Source organism: Meleagris gallopavo, chromosome 2 (assembly GCF_905368555.1).
Source record: "Meleagris gallopavo chromosome 2, MGAL_WU_HG_1.1, whole genome shotgun sequence".
NCBI classification, from domain to species: Eukaryota; Metazoa; Chordata; class Aves; order Galliformes; family Phasianidae; genus Meleagris; species Meleagris gallopavo.
In genome coordinates, this window is record NC_139405.1 from 47,270,996 (window position 1) to 47,290,087 (window position 19,092).

At 41.0% G+C, this 19,092-nt stretch overlaps 1 protein-coding gene across 3 annotated transcripts in view; it reads left to right on the forward strand.

Moving 5' to 3' along the window:
- The first annotated feature begins 4,209 nt into the window (after positions 1-4,209).
- TAB2 (TGF-beta activated kinase 1 (MAP3K7) binding protein 2) overlaps positions 4,210-19,092 on the forward strand; it is a 62,268-nt gene continuing 47,385 nt past the window's right edge. The window contains exon 1 of one of the 3 annotated variants that reach the window (XM_085217000.1): positions 4,210-5,270. The gene's annotated coding sequence lies outside the window, so the exon portion shown is untranslated. The other 2 variants (XM_085217002.1, XM_085217001.1) reach the window with 2 other exon arrangements.

Consider the following 19,092-nt stretch of genomic DNA (forward strand, 5'->3'; position numbering starts at 1 on the left):
GATACGGGTGAGCAATTTTCTTCCCTTTCTTTATGGTGCCCTCCTATCGTGCCTTCCATCATTGCATCTTTGTTGTAACACCTTTCCCATTGTATTGATCTGTCTAATTGCTACATGGACTTAGGAAGAAACGCTACTGGTATTTCTTCTGGAGCCTTAGAGGACTTTTGCTTTTCGTGTCAGTGAGAATCAAAAAATGTTTTCCTAAGAGAGGCACATGGTAACATCAAATAATACTAAATGTGTCCCACCTATAAGTAGTGACTCAGCTGTATGTCATGTGAACAAATATGGCTTTTTATTCATACTTTATATATTCTCTTATTCAGAGTGCTGAGATCTGTAAACTGTTAATGCTATCAATCATGCACTTTTTCTATTTTAGAAAAAAAATTGATGTAATACAGCACTCTTTCCCAGTTCAAAAACAGCTATTTGACAAAAAAAAAAAAAAATCAGAATTTCTTTAGCTAGGCCAAGATATTTTCCTTCCAAAGTAAATATTCTTTTCATGATCAATATAAATGAATGCTTCCTTTTCAGGCTATTACTTGAGTGGAAGAAAAAAAATAAAACTCTTACCAAGCCTCAAAAAAAGGTAGTATTGTATCTCAGTTTAAAACGTGGCTTACTGTCATGCTCCATTGTAGCACAGCTCACTAAGCTTTTAAAATTGAAAGGCAAGGGTAGACTGCCTCTCAATAGATTTCCCTTAAGTAGAGGCCTTCCTTATCCAAACCTTGTGAGGCTGCTAGAACCTCTTAATCACATCCTTATCTCAAATGTCATGTCTGCTCTGTACTTCTAAATAGATGAGCTGTGAGAAAGTGAAAAAGCTGGTGCTATCTTGAAGAAAGGAAGGGAACAACCTAGAAAACCAGGGGTGTCTCAACAGTGATAGCCCAGCTGTTTGCGTGCTGTGGGTCGACAAGGAGACCAGCAGGGGACAATAGCTTTTCCCAAAGGCACACGCATGCAACCCAATCATCTAGAGTTCATTATAATCTTTGAGTAACTTCAGCTGAAATCCATTTTTTAATCAAAACATTTTCTTCTACTTGAATGATCGTATTTGTTTGTTATTTTAGGACTTTTCATAAATTCTTAGCTCCTAGATTAAGCTAAGCTTAAATCTTCCTGATTTAAGAAGAAAGTGTTTTGGATTTGGGTTTTTTTTTTTTTTTTAAGGCTTAAGATTACTCTGACATTTATAACACAAGGAGAAGGAACTAAATTAGAGTATTGACACTGGAGTTTCCAATACAGCCCTCCAAGAAAGCATCAGTAACTGGACAAATTCAACACCAGAAGAAAAAAAGGTGTGTTTTTTTGTGTGGTTTTTTTTGTTGTTGTTTGTTTGTTTTTGAAGCTTTACATAGTGTGAGCACTCAGATGGTACATGGGAGAGTCAAACTCTGAGAACTTTCACTTGAGCAAACCAGGTCTGTGTTTGACCACAGCTTTGGTTGTGTGCTGATGATCTGTGGCTGAATTCGCTTTCAAATCCAGCAGTATCCAGCAGTATTTCTGTATATCAGCCTGGGCAAGTTCTTTTACAGTGGCGCGCAGCTGATGATGTCTAGATAGAACAGAAAAAGCACAGCAAATGAGTTTTGTGAAATAAGGTGAATTTCTGTATTTCCTTGTCATGTTAGTATTATCCAACTGTCTTTATAGAGGAAGCTGCACATGCGACCTCAGACTGGGGGTTGTCAAGGACTCTCCTTTGGACATTGAATCCAACCTGTTTTTATCAACCTGAAGACTGACAGACTTTCTGTCTAGAAAAATGGAAACGAAATTGTGAAGTTACTGTTTAAGTGAAAAGTGATATATATATATATATATATTTTTTTTTTTTTTTAAAGCTGTCAGTGTCACTGTTTTCCATTGCAGAAAACTATTTTTAAACTCAATTTCAGATATAATTATGCCAGTTGTTGTGGATTGATTTTTAACTCCACTTTTTCCTCTTACCTCTTGTAAAAGCTATTCAGGAGATTTCATCGTCAGAAATACCTGTGTTGAGCTCATAAAATTCACTGTATTTTGCAGAAGCAGTTTTCCTGTACAATATACTTAGAATAATTCTCAATCCAACTTACAATTTCAGTTTCTATCTGTGAATAATATAAAGTCTGACAAAGGCTTGAAAAACGTGAACTTGTGCTTTGGAATGCCTAAGAAAATGGGTGATAACTAAAATGCACAGCAAGAGGTGAGGCTCTGAATTTACCGTGCTACTGGGCAGGCAGCTGCCTAAACCTCAGTGATGACTGAAGCCATGATTTACATCATTCTAGGAGGTACATCCTGATTTTAACATTAGATTTATCTTCCTACTGCTTATTACGGATATACAGGAAAATAGTTATTTCTGGATATCAATATACAGAATGATTTTCTTAAATACATCACTTTTTGCCTTTGGGAAGGTGTTAAAAATGATTTCAAATTAGTTGCAATAGAGAAGAGCAATTTTAGCAACAGGCCAACGTACAGATGTAATGTGAACAGAGTCTAGAAAGAAGAGAAAAAAAGAGCAGCTCAATCACACATCCCAGTGCTTACGCTGATGGAGCTGTGAGAGATGAGCTTTCACTTTCCCGTGGCAAATCCCTGTTTTAGCAACAGCAGGCAAAAAGGATCAAATATTTACCTTGGTATTTAGCAAAATAAACTCAAATTCTAAAGCAGAAGACTCATTCATTTAAGGATATTATCACATCTGTCTGAAAGGTCAGGTACTGCTTAGCAGTTTGAAACACTTGTGCTGGAAGAGTTGAACAGCAGTGTGCCTGAGATGACTGAGCGTATCATGAGTGTCTACAGCACAAGTTGCAGAAGAAGTGATTAATGTAAATGCGCAATTACAGTGGATCAACCCAGGTACAGTTTTTTGTGATCAGATGTTTCCACTGTGTCTTTTTTCTAGATACCCCACTGCCCATTCCTGAAAGAGACTACGTTCAGTTCTGGTTGGTCTGGGGGAGATTTTATTTATTTATTTATTTACCATTACCATATTCCATCAGACTCAGCCCTGTATAACCTTGAGTCAAGGCAGGATGGGTAATAACCTCTGGACACATTTCATGTGCCATACTGCTGATGTACTGAACTGCAAACTTCTCTGTTGCGGCATATGAAAATGACTAATTCTTACTGAAATGTATATGTACACACACCTATATTTCTATATTTTTAGAGGGGGGGAGACTACTGTCCTACTTTTTTTTTTTTTTCCCTCCTAACATAACATATCACTATTGGATGCATTTGTGTTGTGTTTTCTCTGTCCCTGCCTGCTACATCAAAGTAAAATAGTCTCTGCTATTGCTTATCCTGGGGTTCTCTGGCAATCTTAACTAAACGCAGTTGAGATGGGTGTTGTTTATGTTAGTGCTTTCATTTGGAAAATATTCATTGTTGTAACATCAAAGTTAGTTTCATTTCTTGGAACTGGACACAGCCCAAATCATGTCAGAAGTAAGTTGGTTCCTGCCTATTTTTTTATTATTACTATTAGTCTGCCATTTTGTTTCACAAATGTCGATTGGCCAATCTCTCAACTGTGATGTCCTGTGAAGAAACCAGAGCCCTTTCTCATTGCACCACTACAGAGGCTATTGCAACTTTTAAGGGTTTAGAATGGCAGATGAGAGAGATGGTTTTGAAGGGTGGCAGTCGAGCAGTTTCACAGTTCCTTTCGTATGCTGAAAATCACTGGCTCCCCTGGGAATCAGAACAAAACTGTACTGATTTCTGGACAGTACTACTGTTGTAATAGGAAATCTGAAAATTCTTTTCCCTGCCAGGCTCCCTTCTAGGTACAGAGGGACAGTTCTACTCTGCTACCAATTATAAAGGTTGATTTTTTTTTTATTATTATTATTTTTTTAAAAGCACTTGTAACTTTCCAGATGAAGATTACCTAAAATCAATGTATAGGCAGTCCATTGCTAAACACCATGGGTCAGCACCTGCCAAGGACGGCAAGGAGAAAGAAAATGAGAGATGTGGAAAGAAAGGAAGTGGAGAAAGAGTGGGAGTCAGTGGTGTAACTTATCACACTGATTAAAAAAACAACAACAAAACCTGAGAACTGTAATGATTTTTATAAACTCATCTGAAAGCTGTCTTTTCATTTAAGATGAAATACAAAGACTGACACGAGCATCACAGTGAGCCCAGGAATGGCTACCCTTTCCCTTGAGGAGGGATGTGAGTTTGGGACGTAGGGACCGTGGGCCCCGCAGCTCCTCGGGCAGGCTGTGATCCCACCCGCGGTCGCGGAGCGGGACAGAGGGCCTGGCCATCCGACATGCAGTCCCACCGTGCTCACGGGCACTTCGGGAAGAGTTGCTGAACCGTATCTCAGAGCGACGACAGGAGTCACGTACTCTGCATGAAGCACTTAGACGTTTAAGGGCTGGCACCAGTATTTCTGACAGAAAGTGCCTGGCTTTCCTCTCTTGAAACAACTGTTTCACACGCAGGGCGGCTTTTCTCAAACCCAGCCTTTTCCAGTTCCTTTTCTTCCCTCTCCCTCGGCTCCCTCAGAACGGCGTTTCGTTTCCCGCGGGGCTCCCCTTTCCCAGCGGGCGGCCCCCAGCGACGCGCTGAGGCGGCGCCGCCGGCGGGCGTCACCCCCCACGCCTGCCGGGAGGCGGGGCGGGAACCGCTGCGCCGCTCGTTCCGCCCAGCTTCGTCCGTTCCGCGCGGCCAACCCCCTCGGCGGGGAGGTGTCGGCGGAGGCCCGGCCTCCATCGGCGCGGCGCAGCCCGCCCCCTCGCGCGCGCGCGCCGCATCCCGTTAGCGCTCGGGGCTCGGTCTCGCGATGCTGGCCCGTCGCCGCCGCCGCCATATTGTGACACTATTTTGATTTGGAGCGCAGCGAGCGGGGGGAGGGGGGGCCGGGAGCGACGCGGAGCCGCAGCGGTTCCAGCGGAGGACGGGAGCGGCGCCGCAGACACTCAGCCACCCCCGGCCTCCCCGCTTCTCCCGCCTGCGGCGACGGCACGGATCCACCCTCCCTTCCCCCTCCACCTTCTCCTCGGCCACCTCCTCCTCCTCCCTCCCCCCCGCAGCGGAACGGCGGCGGCGGGAGGCTGCGGAGCGGCGGCGGAGCGGCTCGGGTCGGCGGGGTCCCCCCTGCCGGGAGGCGGCGGCGCCGGTGGCGGCGGTAGTGGCGGCGGCTGCCGTGGTGGGGGAGGCGGCGGCGGAGGAGGAGGAGGCGGAGGAGGAGGAGGCGGAGAGGCGGCAGAAGGGTAAGGCAGACTCCGCCGAGGCGGGCCTGTTGGCGGCTCACCGGGGCCGGCTCCGCCGCGGGGCCGCTCCCCTCCCCGGGGGGCTGTGGGGAGCGGCGCGGCGCGGTTCGGCCCGCAGGCCCGAGGCTGTGAGGCGGCCCCGTGCCCCGCGGCGAGGCCGGGGCGGGCCTCGGTGCGGGGAGGGGGCGGCCGGCACCCCGCATCCCGACGGGCGGGAGGAGCCCGGCCTCCCGGTGGAGAGGGAGGGAGCGAACGAGCCGCGGGGCGGCCGCGGGAGGTGGAAACTCTTTTTTCTTGGCGAGCAGGGAGGGATCGGCTCAGCGTGTCGCCCCCGCGTCTGCGGGAGCCCCGCGTGCGTGGCGGGGCGGCAGGTGACAGGTGCGCGGCTGCGGGGCGAGGCTCCGCCATTTGGGGCTGAGCCGCGGGGTCTGCGGGCTCCGAGGCCTTATATAGTCCACCTCCGGTTTCCATTATTCAACTCGGTTTAATTGTTCGGAAGGAATTCTTGAAACGATTCTCGTGAGAGGGATTTGCAAGACGAGAGATGAGTCCGGCTGGCTTTTTCTCTTGTTTTGTCCCCCCGCGAGAGTTAGGAAGGCAGCGGGGAGGTGTGTAGCGCTCGGTCTCATTCATTGAGAGGCTGTGTCGGTGGTCTGAGCGCCCCGTCCTGTTCGCTGCTGGGCGGCCTAAGGGGCAGGGCCTCGTGTTCTTTGTGCTGGCCGGCTCGGCGGACCCTGCCCCGTGCCCGAGGCCCGGAGGTGTTTCCGTGCGGGTGTCAGCAAGTACATGCCTATAATTCCCAGAAACGCTTCCTTGCGAGGAGTGGATCTCGGGTTTGGTTTGCGGTCCTTAGTCTAGGAGTATTTGGGTAAGGGTTGAAAAAAGCTCTGGTTGAGGCTCGCCTGTGGAGAGCTGAAAATGGTGTTGCACGTTGTTTTCATTGTACAGATATGTGAAAGATAAATGCTAAAGTCGTTCTTTGGGACTTCTGAACTTGTTCTCCATCGTAACCGTAGACGCTAGAGGTGTGCTGCGTGTGCATACAGTGGGGAGGGCTAGCTGCTATATCAGTAGCGTGGCCATGATTTGCTGAAATTGGGAATCATTTTCAGTTTGCCCAATGATTTACTGAATAAGCAGACATTTGTATTTTGTACTGATATCTCAATAATTTGTTCTTTACCTGTATTGTTGTAATTGGGCAAGATCAAAACTCAAAATTCTTGGTAAGAGGGGAGTTCCACTGAGAGATTAGGAGACATACGTGTCATCAGCCTCAGTAAGTTCTATTCTGCAATTTAAATGAGACTTTAGTCAGTGCAACTGTTCCTCACATATTAAGCTTTCAGAGACTCAAGGTAGATAGTACTTTGACCTGTGTTGTAGCTGAGCTGGCTGTCAGTTTCTTTCATAAGCTGGGAAGACCTGGGTCATTGTTTCTCATGCTGCTTCATGGGAGAGCCTGCAGAAGGGGAGGGGGAGAAAAGCTGTTGGTGGAGATACTTGAAGTTTGCGTAATCCCTATGTTGTGACTGAGAGATGCTTGATAGAGCATCCTTCCTATCATTACCTGCGTGGGCAGTGCCACTTTCTTGATGTGCTACCCTTGCTCTTGTGAAACGTAAAGCATTTCCCATTCCAAGAGGAGTTAATGGGTTCTTCTCTCTTTCCTCTAAATACATTGGTCGGAATAGACTTCTTGAAAATGGACATTATTCCTATTGTAGTGACCTGGTAGAAATTTCTCATCCAGTGACAAATAGAAGAAAGCAGTAGTTTTTTTCTTTTTGATCATAACATTGCTTCGTAGACTGAGATGCTGTGTTGTTTCATAAGGGTTTCATGAATAACGAGTACGCTTTTCAAGCCTTGTAGAATCAAACCTGTCATCTGTTGAAGAGATTATTTTCTGCGAACTTATATACTTTTTTTTTTTTTTTTTTTTTTTGCTAGGGAGCTTTAAGAGCTTTTGGCAAACTTTCTTTGTGAGAGTGAGTACTTTGAAACATAAAACTAGATTGTTCTTCATCCTATGGCACATTCTTCCCTCTTACTGTGATCTCTGGTTGAAAACACTGGAAGAAATAAGTTGGTCAGATGTGACCTCAAGTTTATAAAATGACTGTAAATTTAGGACTGAGGGATCAGGCTGATCTTTTTTGTGCAGGCGGATTGCTGAATGATGTTGCTGTTGGTGCTTTTACAGGAAATAGAACAAAAATTCCAGTGATTCAGAACTGGATTTTTTAAAGCTATACTCAAAACTCAAATATTTAAATGATTGAACCGAAAGTTAACTTTTTTTTCCACTAATGTGTACAGTGATTCAGGTTTTGCATTTTTTTCTCTTCGATTGCATAGTAGATTATCTCAGTTGGAAAAGTATATACTTTGTAGTTGAAACAGGAAAAATAATGCTGACTGCTCCAAAACATCTTCAGTGCTGATTAGCAAACTAATCCTGATGGGATTCCCCATACTTAAAGTCAGCTGTGAGTGAGAAAGCTGTCGGATTCACAGTTGGATAAAATTTTTGATTAAACTCATAATTGCAGTTGGAGGTTTCATTATAACAGTTGCTTCGGTTTCTTCCTCTCTTAATTACACTTACCAGAAAAATCACTGTGATAAGGTTAATGCTGTCTCTAACAAAAATTTTTGTAGACTTTTTTTTAGAATTGTGTTAGAATGACTAACTTATTGTTACTGAATTGATCAGCAAGCTCAAAGTATTCCGAACAGCATACGGCTGTATAGAGTTCCTTTTAGCTTCATGTGGTGCTGCCTTCGGATCAATTAGTCAGATTCTGGTGAATCCGAGTGAAATAGCTGGACGTGATTAAAGTAGAGAGTTCTGTGTTGTGTCTACATGGGATCTGGTTATTCTTAGAACGCGTCTGTCGTAGAATGAAAAGATCTAAAGAGGTGCAGTTAAATAGTGAGTTAAAGGTGAGTTAAATAGCTAATATTTTTAGAAAGCGTAAGGTATCTTTCGGTGACAAGAAGTCGAGCTTTACTTGTAGTAATGTGCTAAATAGTTCTGTTTAAATTAGTATCTGGTAGCATTTTAGCAAAGAGAATTGTTTTAGAAACACCATATCTCTAGCAAAATGCTGTGTATAGTCAAATATTATGCCATTATGGAAAATAGCTCTTTACTATTCTGAACAGAAAGATCAAATTTTACTGTGCTTAACGATGAGTGGTTTAAAGCTCATTCAGATCCTGGTTGTACTGTGAGTGGCTATTAGTTTTTCCTTTATTTAAATATCAGTGTTTTAGAATGGATGTAAAACTTGCATTCCTTTTAGCGTTTGGAAGGATGTTGACTGTGATGCACACAATATTTTGAGAACAACAACAGAAAAACAACTTACATTTCTGTTATAGGTCGCATGTAGTAGTTCTTAAAACATTAACGTATGCACACGTTAGTCATTATATTGTTAGGTTTGCTAGAATTTACATACAAGAAAAAGAACAAAGCTGCTATACATGCTCAGTACTTGTATGATGTTCTTAAGTCTGCCTTTGAGTGTTTATCTAAAGCTTCTTTCAGATTTAATGCACTCTGGTGTTAGTGTACAGGGGCTGGTTGGGCTGCTGGAGCTGCCAGTGGGAAGGCACATTTCACATGTTTTCTCCCCTCATCAAAGGCACTCATTTGAGTTTCTTTTCTCTGCAGAGCTTTCAGTTTTCGCAAAACCTGTAAAGGCCTTTTTTAATCTTTGAGACTTTTATACCTCCTTTAAATTGTCTTTGAAATGGTCAGATGATGCAAATCATTATTAAAAGGACAACTAGAACATGCAAAAACGATTTAAGAAAACTTGCTTAGTTGTATATAGTAGAAAACAAAATCCTTGCAACTTGAGAACTCAGCTTCAACTGACGTCACATGGAGAAGATGTTGAGATGCGAAACTTTTCAAAGAAGAGGAGTTGCTGTTGAAGGGATTGGACTTGAATTTTGTGCAGGTGCTTCTGCATGCTTACTCCGAACCTCTTCATTTTTCACATCTTTTCACACTGTCTTTGATGCATGGACTACATTGGAAGCAATAAAAAACCACTGGAGAAGTATAGTGATGCTGAGGGCTATGTAAAAATTGAATGGAAGAATGTTTCAGACAGTGCTCAAAAACAATAGAAGTGTTGCTCCAGACAAGTTGTTGACATGTTTCTTAATATATATTTGTGTAGTGTATTATAAGCCATCTTTAATTTATTTTTCTAAAGACACAAATCTCGAGCAATTATGTTTCCTTTAATCCTATGTCTCAATAAATTTTAAGCTCGTCAGCTAATTTCAGCAAACTAGCCACGGGGCAAGGTCTTGGGGATTTTACATTTTAATAATATTTAACAGAAATGTTCAGGTTATTGAGTAAAAGATCTCTTCAGAAGAAAGTTTTGCATGGGTTTAGCACTTACCCATATTTAACCTGCCAGTTGGCCAACAAACAGCTGTCTTTGAGTTAAAAACAAGATATGATGTGCTGTACTCCTTTTTTCAGTCACTAGTTAGAGGACGTGAGAGGTTAAGTACACTGTGGCTGGTGCGTGGAAGAGAGGAGGTAAGATAACAGGCATCTGGGATAGAGGTGGAATGCCATTATTTGGAGCATGGCAGCATGGCTGCCTGCAGATGTGTGGGAAATGGGGCTGTGACCTGCTGTCCGTGGGACCAGTTTTGGTTTACTGAACAAAAATCATGTTATATTAGGTATCTTAAGAGGATGAAAGCTGAAAGAGAGGGGAAGTGATAGGTGAGGTAGCTAGGCAGACGGCTGGGCTGCTGAGCTTGTGTTGCAGCAGTGGCACACTCTTAATTGCAGTGTTTAAAAAAAAACTCTGAGAGTGAGGTGGCTGTTAGGTGCATGGTGGTGATGTTACTTCCACTCTTGAAACCTCTTCTGTGCTTTTCTGTTTGTATGGGTCTGGCTCAACGCTTGACTGCGCTTACACCTGTCCTGGCACACTGCATGTAGCAGCATGGGGCAAGAGTGCGTGCCAGTGAGGGAGTAGTTGCGTAAACTGCACAAGGAATACGTGTTATTCTCAACATGCTGTGTATTGAAAGCATTGTTTCATTGCTACATCTCAGTTTCTAGTGGAAATGACTTTGATATTAATAGCTTAATTCGTTCGTGCCCGTGTGGGCTTTTGCATGCTGTGGTATATTTAACGTATTCCTAAGTGTAATAGATGCATCTGGGAAGTAGTATCAAATTATTTTAATAACCCTAAAGTAATCTATTTTTTATTACACTTCCAAGTGAATATTTTACATAGCTCATTGAATCTTGAACCAAGTATTTTTCTTGTATTTTGTAGATAATGCTAGAAGAAGTAGATGAGAACACACTGGCAGGCTGATGAAATACCCACTTAACAGTAAACTTTTCAATTCTGTTTACTGCAGCATATGTTCTGTTGGATAAGAAGATGCTTTGCCTTTTTCATAGGTGGCTTTTGCAAAGATCGAGCATAAATATGTGGTTAAGGAATGATTATTAGAAAAATTCCTCATGGCTGTCAAACTTATGGCTTTAGAACGCTTTTTTTTTTTTTTCCCCCAAAGAAAAATTACAGTTGTATTTGCTTTTTAAAAACAAATAAAACTCACTGTTGTTTGTTGATGGCTATGTTTTACTTTTTCAGCAGTGCATGGTTTCAGCACCTAACCACCCCTCCAGGTATTAGTACCTGTTTTTGATCCGATGCTTCAGAAGTTATGAATAACAAGTGCATCCAGAGAAACCATCTATTTTGCTATTTAGAAGCTATTTAGGAAAAAAAAAAAAATTGGCTTTATACTGAAGGTTAGAAATACAGGAAAGACTTTTCCCGTGTTTCTCCAAAGTGTGATTTCCCCAAGTGGAAAAAATTACAAACAATTTCACCTTCAGAGGAAAAAGCCCCACACACTTTAAAGAAATGAAGTTATATAATACAGCATCTATTTGCATTCTTTGTCAATTCATGTTATCTTTGAACCCTTAGGAAAGTCTCCATCTCCTCTACCCTTGCTGTACTGAGCATCTCTTTTTATAGTACTCTGGTTTTACTGCATTCACAACTTTATTTTTTTCTTTTTAAAATCTCTGTCTATGCAGATTTTGTAGAATGCAGAATTTACCTCTTCTAAGCATCGTTTTACTCTCATCCTGTCATAATTGTATGTGATCTAGAGAGGAGTTGATCTGTTCGTTTGTATTCTTTCTTCACTCTTCCTTTCCCTTAGCAAATACACGGTGTATACTTCACAATTCAAATATTGGTGCCCTCTTGTTTATACTTCTCTTTGGCATTTCTTCTCACCTGTTCCAGTCATTCTTTTTGGGAATTCATCATCTTTCTTAAGAAAATAGTTCAACACTTGTCATTTCTTTTTGGTTCTGTTTCTTCTTCAGAGTATCTGTTGCTAAGTTGCCCCTGCTCTGGTCAGGCTTTCTGGAGAGAAAAATAAAGTGTCATGAGTTCTGTGCTTGGATTTCTTTCAATTCATTCATCTGCTTCAAATTGCTATTTTCCCTTTGTTGGATAGAACGTTTTTTGAAGGGGAATGGTAGGTTATTTTATTTTTAGAGAGCCTTCTTTAACAGGTTTAAGCAGTTGTGAACAACAGTGAGAATCTGCATGGGCTCAGCAAAAGTGTGCTTAAGAGGTCTTTTAGTTTGATAAGTACTGATTGGCTTATGGAAAAGCTACTTGAGTTAAAATGTTAGTGTCTTTTTCCTCCCTTAAAAAAGAAAAAGTATGTTTGTCTGATTTTTGGTAAAAGAGCATGGGTTTTGGTTTCTTTTGTTGTTGTTGGGTTTGTTTTCTTTTGTTTTCCTTGGACTGTGTTGTTTAAACTGTTTTGCTGAAATAGATGCCAGTACCAGATTATTGTATATCTTATTTATGCTTTGGTGTTGGCTAGACAGCTTGCCTTAGATTAGGCTGTATTGTACAAGGCACTATATAAACATTTGTTAAGTCAGCCTCAGAAGAGTTTGCAATCCCATAAATTAAATAGGTTTACCAATATACATATATTGAATTAAACAAAGACATTTAGCAAAGTATTTGTGTTAATTTTCATTTGTTACACTGTTGTTAGCTCTTCAGTGAGTTTAAACAGTGCATGTCTTAAAGGGGGGAAAAAAATGAAATAGTCTGCTTGCTGCGGTATTATCTTTAATAGTGGTAATTCATTTAGCTGTTTTGACACATGACTTTTAAAATCTGTCTGAGTGATTCATGCAAAAGTTATGGAGTTAGTTAAGTAGAACCTCTCTGGCCTGTGTTCATTGGTAGCTGCTTAGGGTAGAGGTAGGCGTATCAGAGCTGGGAGTTCTGTTGTGGCAGTGGCTCACATTTGTGCTGCCACACTCACAGCTTCAGTCAGAAAGAGAAAACTTCTTTGTAAATGGGTTGAATACAAGTAAAAAATTATTTTTGTATTTGAGTTAGGACTTAACATAGATTAAAAGGGGTTCATAAAGAATTACTACCAGCTCTTCTACGTGAAGCACATTTTGGTGTTTCTTTCCCATCCCTCAAGAAGCGCAGTTCTTTTGGCATTCCTCTTTCATACTGTCTGGTAAAGGAGAAGAAAAATAAATCGTAAGCAGCAGGAGAGCAACTGCTATTCAGATTGGGGAAATTTCTGTTTTCTCCAGCCACATGTTTCTAGCAGGTAGTGTGCTGAGCAGCAAGGTTCAGAGAAAAGACCTGTTATTTGTTCCTTTTTCCTCTACATAGGGCTGAAAACCCCTGTGGTTTCCATACTGAAAGGAAAACATCAGTTCTTCCACTAGAGCTTTTGTGTAGTCACTTCAGATGAAAAAAATATCAATACTATAATCTATTATCTTTGCTTTTCTGGTGAAGATAGGTCTTATCAAGGCTGTGAACAGTGCCAACATATTTGCATTATATTTGATGCTTAAAAGTGTGAAATCCTTCCATAATATAGCAGTATGTCTGCAGGGATTGCCAATGTAAATGCAGTTGTGTGTGCAAAATGATGTGTTTTTTCTGTAAGGGCTCCTACTCCCCCCAAGTGAAAGTTTTATTGATGCAAAATTTGCCTTCACTGCCACCAGAGAAGTGCTTTACCTCTTGATCAGTATATCTGCGTAAATGAAATACTCCTGGAATGTACAAAACAAAGTAGCCTTGAGATAGCAGCTTTAAAGAAAAAAATGACAATGCATCTGAGCATGTGGGCAGTCTGAGAGTTTGCTGTGATGAAAAGATAGAAATTTATTTCACCAACACAAGCGATTTGTCTTTGATATGTTTCACCTGTTTGTGAGCTTGGTCAGTATGTGAACTGGAAGTTAGAAAACTAACCAGAGAAAAGCTGATTGCTGTTCACTTTTCTGGGTGATGTCATTGAATGAGCTGCTAGATCAGCTCAGCAGCCTCCTGTAACTTCATGCTGAAGGTGGTGTTTCAGCATGTGCAGTTGCCATCCTTTCCCTTTCATTCACTGATTTTCACTGATGTGATGTGTAATGTAATACCACAGCCAAGGTATGGAATAAGAAGGCATAAGGAGTTCTTGAAACCTGTTGGACAGGTGATGGACAAAGACCTAGAGTTTCATGAGAGACGAAGAGTAGTGTTATAATAACCAAGCAGTAAGACCAGTTCAAGAAGCCACTTCTGCCAGCCTTTGGCCATGCAGCTGTTCACAGAGTTACCAACTGAATCACTGAAACGCAGTGCAGGTGAAAAGCTATTCCTTGAAGAGGGACAGGAGCTCCGTGAGCTCACTTCACCAGTAGAACACACATACAGATTCTGGCAGTGAGGTCTTCACCAGTGACCTGTGTGAGTGAAAGGTGTTAACAGTGATTTTTCTCCTGTTATTATCTGGAGATAATTTAGGAATCCCAAACACTTTAAACAAGTGTATTTTAATTAGTGCACTCTAAGTGATGGTATCTGTAAGAGCCCTAGCAGTCTCCTCTTTCCCAGTAAGAATGGCTAGGTTTTTCTAAGGCCTTTAATCTTTAAGTATTGTAGCTTTGTCTTATTATTTTATTTGTGATAAAATCTTTTTTTTTTGTGGGTTTAGTTTCAAGTAAATTCCCGGTAACAGAGAGTATCCTAAAGTCAAAGTACCACCTAATGGTGTTAGCAGAGTTGATGGAGCTACAGGCTTCCTTCCTGTTAAAAGTGGCCAAAAGACCAGGCCAAACTGTAGCTTGTGTTTCTGCGACGTAGAGCCAATGGCAACTCTGCGGAATGTTTTTTCCACTCTCTGTCGATGAGCAGGGAGCTTCTTGCCAACGCAAATGAGATCTTGAGACCTGTAACTTGACTCAATATAATATAGTTAAGACTGAAAAAAATACTTTAGCTAAAAAAAAATCCAAAATTATACTAGTATAGGATTTTGTTAATTTTTTTTTTTTTTTTCTGGTTTGGAGCTTTTAGGAGAGAATACTAGAATGAAATAATATTTCTGCTTTTTCCTTGTGTCTTTAAGCTTCTGCCTCTGCAGTAAGGACAAATCATCACCTTTTGCTGGCCTGTCAATGAACGTTGGAGAGTTCCTACAACTTCTCAGGCTGTCAAAATTCACTGACTCCAAAAGTGCTTTCTCATGGCTCATTTTATTACTGCTGTTCAGCAACTCTGTCTTGTGCAGTTTTGTTTTCTGGTGTAGATGCATTGACTAGCTAACATTTCAAATACATTTCAGAGAAGCCTAGCAGTAGTGCAGCGTCTGAACTTAGGAATTTATCGTCACTGTTTCATTTCTGAATCTTTTGTGAGAATGAAGCTACATGTAATTAGGAAGAATAGTGCTTATTTTTTTATTCATTTATGGGGAAAAAGTACTTTTATCTCAAAATTAAAGAGTAGAAGTTTTCTTCATACCTTTGTTCTTGCCAGCTCTTATGAAAAGTCCACATCTGTGTTTTTAAATTGTCCCAGCCTGTAAACCACAGCTTAATGTTTTTGCAGGACAAACAGAAAATTGGAATGGGTGAAAAATTGAATTCTTCTCAAATACAGATTTAAGTGTAGTAGTTAGAAATTCTTTACCACTTAATCTACACATTTTTCATCTTATTTTTCAAAAGTCAGTCTGTTTTCATTACAGGCCTCATATCTTTATTGCAAATGTGAGAAATATATTAATGTGTCTAAGTTCTGAAGAGCTATCCAGACTAACAGCCTTACTTTTTATAAAATAGATTTCAGTTTAGTTTCCTGAAAATACCTGATACCTGTTTGTATTTGTGCTTAGAAGAAAAAGCTTAAACACTGAGCCTTAGCAGAGTACCAGTTCTTCTTATTTGTATGTACTTTGACATTTTCAGTGTTTAACCACAGTTGCAAGGAGACGGAGCTAATTTCTTAGTTAAGGGCTGTATGGTAATGTAATATTTAGAGAACACAGATAAATATCCAGTTTCCATGGGATGATACAATAAAGGAAGTGGAAATTAATTTTTAGAATTATTTACAAGTTAATGTTTGCCCTTTTACTGATTAGTTAAACTATTAGCTTTTTCGTATGTCGGTTTCAGAAAGCAGCTCTCCTCTCTTTTTGCTGCACGATTGTAGTGCGAACTTGATTTGTTACTTTTAAAGTAATAATTTCTACTTTTTTTTTCTGCCCACAGTTTGCCAAAAAGAGCTTGGAATAGTAATAAACCAGGGACTGAATCTGCAAATGTTCCGATTTTATTTATTTATTTTTTGTAGTTATTTGGGGGGGAAGAGGTAATTTTTAGTGTTATGTAAATCTTGTCACTGTTGCAGGAGTCTATTTTCCTTCCAGGCGGCATGACAAAAAGTGGAGGACCTTAAAAGGGTAGAAGCTTTTTTCTCACCCTTCACTGAGGCATCTTTTCTATTCTTTCTTCACTCCTAACTATTACTTCCCTCATCTGCCTTTTTCAGAGCAGGATATTTTTATTTTTTTTTCCTTTTGAGTATCTCATTGTCTTGTTAGTCTGTATCTGGTGTCGAAACCTTTATAAGGAGGTACTGTTAAATATAAAAAAAAAAGGTGGCAAATAGTTTAATTTGAAAAGGGATCGGTGTCCATTTTTAAAGGTTGTAACAGCAGGAAACAGTGCCTATTGAGAAGTCTTGAGTAGGGCATTTCTGTTCTTCCGTTTCCCCATCCCATGTTAATTTCCTCTTCCCAAATCCTATGTGGAATGAAGTACAGGAAAAAAAGGAAAAGTATTAATCCTTTACATGACATCAAGGACAATAATCACTTCTTTCTTTCCTGAATGGAAGCTTAGAGAAAAATTAGCATCTTTCTTTTCTTTGAAGAAAATTTGTAGTGGGAAACTCTGTAGGGGGAAAAAAACATGATTCCTGGGTAGGAAATCTGTGTTTTTTCCTCTACAGAAGGTAAGTATGGAAAAATATCTGGGAGCTAGTGGTACTGCTGTTTAGAGATATACGTATCTTTTGAAGACATACAGCAGGAAAATTAAGACATTTTGTTGACACCAAACATATTTCTACTTGATTCTTCCTTGCTACTGTCTGTTACCTTATCTTCATGTAAGGTTGTTTTCATTATTGGTTGTTGTTGTTTTTCCCCAGGTCGATGTGGATTTTCTTCTTACTTTTGAAAAACTACTCTGAAATTGACAAAAAATAAGTGGAAATGAGGCTCCTTCCAAGTGGTGCATCAGAGGCTGGTTTTGTCCTTGTATATGGTACTTTGGGAGCTAACAGAGGAGAAAGTGAGAACAGTTAGTAGGTTTCATGACCAGCCTCCTTCCTTTCTTTCCGCTTTCCCTGGCAGCTGTTCTGTGAAAGAAATAATCTCTTATCCGAGGACCTTCTGTCAGTGCGGTTTTCCAGGTGAAGATTGAACCTGAGCTCTGTTAACCTGTAACTACTGCAACCTTGCTGTAGGCTTCCTAGAATGAGCACCCTTCCTAGCCGAGGGCCTAGCTTCCTCTCTTGAAGAAGAGACAGAAAAGTGGACTTCTGAGTCCACATTCTTCTTTACAGCGTTGTGGTCAGTATCTGAAGAGTTTTTTTCCTTAGCGCTCGCAGCTTCCCTCTTGAGGGTGTCATACCAACCTTGCTGAAACTTCTCCGCTCACTCTCACTTTGTGTGACACTGTTTTAACGCTGTTGTTAAAACACAGCCAAATTTATCCCGTGTAGTTGGACTAGATGTTTTGCTTCCTCAGTGCTTATTCTTGTGATAAAGAAACATAAAATTAGAGAAGTCTCCTCTACAGCACTGCATTGCTAAAAGAGGACTTTCTCTCCCTCTTCCAAAATTATTCTCAGGAAAACCTAAGAGTGTGATTTATAAATCTAACTTGGCTCAGCCCCTTTCCTTGTGTTGGCACTGGCATTTGTCTGACTCAAAGCTAATCTAGCAGAAAATTAACCCTCCTTTTTCTTTTTTTTCTGGTTTTGCTCCCTGAGCTGGCTAGCGGCAGGATCAGATAAGTGCCAGCCTTGGCTCAGATCACAGAAGGGAGAGGGGGTGTGCCTGCCTGGAGAGGGAGGAAAGACAGTGGCAGTATTGAATTTGTGTTCTAAGAAGTGCCTAGCCATGCTACCATTGAATTGTCACCAGTAAATGAAGGATTAGTGAACAGGTCAAGTCCCTGACTGAGATGCAGAAATTAATTTGCCAGAGTCTGGCTTTTAGTAGTTTTTTACCCAAATTTTTACCCACATACTGGCTTTTCAAGTGACATGTCTCTCATCAGCTACATAAATTGAGTTCTGTAAAAAGGGAAAGAAGGAAAAAGAAAATGGGACAGAAAATATTCAACCAGCTGCAGCAACCCGGAATTAAAAATACTCCTGTTATGTAATCCTTTGTGTCCTTGACCAGAACAGAAAAGTAATAAAGGTTGCTGTGAAATTAAACCTTAAAGTTCATGAAAGAAACTGGGATGATGCTCAAGGTGTGTCTTCAGAGCCAATGGTAAGGAATCAGAAGTTGTGTTGTCAGGGAAGTGTTGCTGAGGGAAAAGAAGTTGGAGATGATGAGACTTAGCTGCTTAGTTATCTGATTCCATGCCCACTGATCCTCCAGTTACTTCAGACCTTTCATTCTGCTTGCAACTACTTCTGTGGGAAATAGGGCCTAGGGCACTCTCTTTTCTACCTAAGTGTCTTGCAGTGGGCATACGTTTTATGCTTCGTACTCTTCAGTAGTAATAGATGATACGATTGCGAAAGATGGTAGTGTTTTGAAAATGTATTTCCAAGCAGTGGGTGGGTTTTTTTTTCCTTGCTCATTAGCCTCTTTCTGCCTCCCCGCCTCTCAGCTGATCAAATTATTCTGGAAGGGGAGTTAACAGTGACTGCGCCACTCTGGAGGCTGTAGGACAAGGGGTCGGTAGTCCTGCTAAGTCAGACTTGCCAGCCTAGCAAGGTAACCAAGCACTTTCCTTTAGTAACTGTAGCTGTTTTGTCAGGAAAGGATGGGTAAAGTAAAGGAGCAATGCACAAAACTGAAGATACGCTCTGTTTTTAGACCACTGGACTTGCCTCTTAATCATGCTCTTCGTTATCACGTTACATCTTTGCTGTTCACAGAATGTGTTTTTGAATAAACCTCTTGCATGAGAATTTCCCCCGAATCCTTAAAATAACTAAGAATGTTTGGTCTCATTAGTACTTTACTTGTGCTTTACTGTAACAAGAGAAACCTGTGACTGATCACTTTAGCTAGTCATTTTTAAAGTTTTACAAGCATTTTCTCTCTGAAAACAAAACAAAACAAAACACCTTTACCTTTCAATAAGAAATAATTTTCTCTGACTTACGCTCTTCTGTTTGATACATCTTCTGTCTGTAACATGCAA